This window comes from Carassius auratus, chromosome 23 (genome assembly GCF_003368295.1).
Source record: "Carassius auratus strain Wakin chromosome 23, ASM336829v1, whole genome shotgun sequence".
NCBI classification, from domain to species: domain Eukaryota; kingdom Metazoa; phylum Chordata; class Actinopteri; order Cypriniformes; family Cyprinidae; genus Carassius; species Carassius auratus.
Window position 1 is genome coordinate 9629028 of NC_039265.1, and position 4868 is coordinate 9633895.

Below are 4868 nucleotides of genomic sequence, written 5' to 3' on the forward strand. Positions count from 1 at the left end.
AACAGAGCTTTAAAAAAAGCCTTTTAATGGTTTCATGAGAACTTCCTTGCTCTCTTGAACTTCTTCAGAGAGATTTTGGACACATGCAAGTGATTGCCCTTGGAAAAACGTTAACCCGTGGTTCCGATGGTAAGACGAGATGGCGTCTGTATTCGTGTGAGGAAGATTTGCTTAAGATACAACACAGAAACATGTGCGCTGTATTTCTGTGATGAGCTCAGTCATAATATTTAGATTCTGGTTCGTGTTCGTCCATAGTGTGTGAGAACGCATGTGTGACGCATTAGAGATCAGCCACAGAAAATCTGTGCAGGAGCGACGATGGCCCCATTTCGAGAACACCAATCTGAGAACACATGACATCACTCTCCAATGAACAGGACGAGATCAAGACAGAGCAGAAAACTGATTAAATCTGCAGATTTACATTTGGGTTTCACTGGTGGTTTTTTTCTCACAAGTACAGTACCTACATTTTTGTAATGCTAACTTCAAATTTGGAACATAATTTATTAGACATATGGCTTTAATCTTATAGGTTTTCAAAATATTTTGTAAAATATTTATTTTATATCAAAACACAAGTACACAACAGTTTCTTCACAGTAAATGTAAAACTTCTATAACATTTTTAATGTTCTTTCTATTTCGTGACGTATTTTTTAAGTATGATACAGACTGGAGTTGCTTTCCAATTCTTGTAGCTTCATCTTCATCCCCTAGACGGCAGCGGAACATGGATTTCAGATAGTGTTAGGATTGATTTAAAGCTAAAATCATTCAGCAAGCATTTCTCTGAGGACTCACAGTAACAAAATAGTTTCGGTTGTAATCGAAAGTAGCTGCTGATGATGTAGGTGATTTTATATGGGCTTTTGACGTGTCCTTGAGTGTTTTTAGCTGCAGATTATCCATCCTTTGAGGTTCGGAATGACACATTTTGATGTAGTGACTGTTACAGCAGATTAATCTACTACTGGCTGTCGCTCGGCTTTTCCAGGAAAAATATGGAGAGCCTCGTCAATCCCAAAATGCACTTTGTAGTATCTCCCGAAGAACATCTGTGACGTCTGCATGCTTTCAGAAAGCTCATTATTTTATTTATTGACTCTCCAGAATCCAGTTCTTATGTAATCTCTCCATATTCTCGGTCTCGGATGTAATATATATATATATATAATGAATTTAGACAGCAGCTCAGATCATTTAATCTTGGAGGAGTTTCATGAGAAATTAGCCTTTGATTGCGATTTTGACATACTTGCAAATCTGGACCACAATTTGAGACATTTTCAACATTTTCTGATATTTTGTAATTCTAGAGGAGGTTTGTGAGATTGCTGTGCTAAAAATGATATATATGCTCATAAATATATACTGTAATAAACAATAAAATAGATACCACAGTTCAAACGGTTTTTTTTTAAAGAAATTAATACTTTTATTCAGCAAGGATGCATTTAATTCATCAAAAGTGACAGTAAAGACGTATAATTTTACTAAAGATTCAAATAAATGCTGCTCTTTTGAACTTTAATTTAAAAAAATCATAGATTTCCACCGAAATATGATGCAGAAAAAACTATAGTAGTAGAATGTGGCTATGAAGACTGGTTTAATGGCTGATGAAAATTTGTACAATATATTCAAATAGAAAACAGTTATTTTAAATTATAATAATATTTTATAATTTTCTACTATTTTACTGTATTTTTAAATACATGTATATGTAAAAAAATGTATGATGTTATTAATTAATCTTCATCAATTTATTAACACTTTGCCTCCTTACCTTACACAATAATGTTCTTTGTTTTAGAATTTAAACATGGGGAATGACTTGCATGAAACATTGACATGGAAACATTTTTTAGGAGCTTTAGTCAGACAAGCCAAAGATATCTGATGTATGATAGTTCTGTGACAAATGAACTGTCAGAGGGACATTGAATGCTTCGGAAATTTCCCCTGGGCAGAAGGTGCATGCTGGGAATCATCCCAAAAACGTACTTGTACTGTACCAACTTACATGGAAGCGATGGAAAATCCTGTACAGGAGTGTGATGTTCCACGTCTGTGATGATTTATGAGTTTCTGGGACTGTACAGTAAATCCACATTGAGTTCATTGTGTTTAGTGCACTACTGGAAACAGAGCTTTATTTAATCCTTGCTGTCATAACACATCGATCTGTTAACAACGAGATGGATCCGAGCAGTTTAGCATGTTAGTAAATGACCCGCTGTGGAATCATTACAGATCATTACAGTCAGTGTGTGAAGATGCAGGACGGTCTCAAGAGACAGTTCACCCCAAAATGAGAATTTAGTCATGTTAACTTTCTTCCGTTCAGTTCATTTAAAATATCACTCTCCCAAAAATGGCAAAAATACTTAAAAACATCATTGGCATTCATCCATCAGCCTCATTTTCAGTCATATGATGCACATCTCAGTTGCACTTGTATTTAATTACAAAATGGCATCTTTAGATGTGCCGTTACTTTTTTTAATGTCATTGGTTTACAATGCATTTTTTTTATGTGAATTTATGCTATGAGAAGTGTTAAAGATTTAATGCAATTCAATTTATTCAATTCAAGTTTATTTGTATAGCGCTTGTTTACATACAATCGTTACAAAGCAACTTTACAGAAAATTGTTTTCTACAATATTTAGTAGTAGCTAATTAGTCAATACTCAAATCTGTCATATGGATTATAATACAGTGCATTATATTATATTATATTATATTCACACATCCATTTACTCTTCCTAATTCTTCAGTTCTTGTCTGAACACTTCCAAATGTTACATGAGGAATGTGTGTTTGTGGTGTGTGTGTGTGTGTGTTGTGTGTGTGTGTGTGTGTGTGTGTGTGTGTGTGTGTGTGTGTGTGCGTGCGTGCGTGCGTGTGTGTGGCGTGTGTGATTGTGTGTGTGTTTAACCAGCTCTTGTTCTGTGTTGTTCAGGGTCCGGCGGACTGATAGGAATAACCGGAGTTAGGCGGACAACCTGGAGAAAAGGTAAAAACTAAGACAGGGTCTGTATCTTAAATCATCAAGCGTCATGATCCACATTTATTCTCGTTACTTATTTTCTGGTTAAAAATCTTTCGACAGTTTCAGCACCTGATTTTAGTTCTTCATTTATTTTTTTCAGGGTGATCGATAGTCTCCTGGTCCTTTGGGTCCTCCAGGAGAGAAAGGTTCAACAGTAAGAACTAATGTCACATTAGCAAACATACATTCAAATGCATTGCACTGCAAAAATGATCTACTTACTGATTATTTGTGTCTTGTTTTTCAGCAAAAACATCTAAACATTCTTAAATTAAGATAGATTTACTTGAGAAGCCAAATAACATAAGATTTGAAGACTTATTTCAAAAGGGGGGAAAAAGATTTAAATAAAGTGTTTATGCTTAAAAATATATCTATATTTTTTTTACTTACCAGATCATTCTTAAATCATTCTTAAATCTCTGAATTCTTTGTAACAGTAGTAAAAAAATTTAATAAAATAAAAAACCTATCATACTCCAATACATAATTGTTCACAATCATACACATTATGAGAGTGTTTAAAATTTGATCTGAAAAATAAAAAAGAGGTAAATATAAGGAAGAACATCATTAATAATGATAAATTATATTTTGGCTCTTTAATGTAACACCAGCAGAACGAATTGTTTCTTGTATGTAAATTGTTGTGTGATGCAAAACATGTGTAAAATATTTGAAAACACATTTAGAATATATTTCTGTATAAATAATTTATAAAACTCGTTAGTCCAATCTGAATATGTGCACTAGTTAGTTGGGTCACTGGTTAGTGGTTTATGGTGTTAACCATGTGTCTCTTTGTCTGTTGAAGGGGTATCCGGGTCTTCCAGGAGGTCCTGGGGATTTCGGCCCGCAAGGTTCACCAGTATGTTTACCCATGATCCTCTGCGGTTGAAACACAAATTTTAGAGTGAAAGATTGAGGTTTGGAGTAACTTTCCACTTAGCTGACATTTTACTTTATCTCTTTGTCTCAAGGGTCCACAAGGGCCGAGAGGAGCAGCAGGCATTTCCGGGCCGAAAGGAAGAAGGGTAAGATGACTAGTGAAAGAAATCGTATTTTTTGTTTAGCTAAAGATGTCAAAGCGGATAGAACAAAGCAAACTGAAATCTGAACTGAAGTAGAGAGATTCGATTGGTGGAAACCTTTAGTGGTCGACCGATATATCGGCCGATATTTGGCATTTTTTAAATATCGGCATCGGCTGATACAATTATTATAATGATTGCTTTTATATTATGCCGATAAATAACAGAAAGCCAATCATTATAATGCTTTCTTGTTTGCCGTCAGCATTAAGCAAATGCGCATTTTTATAATTTAAAACTAATCTTTGAATGACTAATGAATATTTAATTTCACAAACCTTGCAAACTTAGCCGAATCCAGCTGTGAGATCTTCTGAAGTGTGTGTGTTTATCCGGCATGATCACATGTTCTCTTAGGACGGTCAGTCTGTGTGAATTGAATGCTTTAAACTTTAAACTTTTGATTTCAAATTATACTGCGTTTATGAGTTTGCCCAGTGTCATATTCATTTTATCTTCACTGTGTGCTGTATGTAAAATGAGGCTTTATTTGAAAAATATTTTCCCATTGCACACAAACTTCCCAGAATACTGATTGCCATGTTGATTACTGTGTTTACTTCCATTTTATAATGTTTATTCAATATTTATTTATCTGTGAAAAATACCTTGTCATCTAAAGTATAAGTATGTTTATTTTACACATTTATGTTTTAATCCATTGCCAAATGATTTCAAATTTCTTAAATATTAATAATAATATATATATTATATAT

At 34.0% G+C, this 4868-nt stretch overlaps 1 long non-coding RNA gene across 1 annotated transcript; it reads left to right on the forward strand.

Moving 5' to 3' along the window:
- Window positions 1-3174: 3174 nt before the first annotated feature.
- Window positions 3175-4096, forward strand: LOC113041743 (uncharacterized). The gene is made up of 3 exons (XR_003275459.1): window positions 3175-3215; window positions 3876-3929; window positions 4042-4096. It is a non-coding gene; the product is annotated as an uncharacterized LOC113041743 (long non-coding RNA).
- Window positions 4097-4868: the final 772 nt, after the last annotated feature.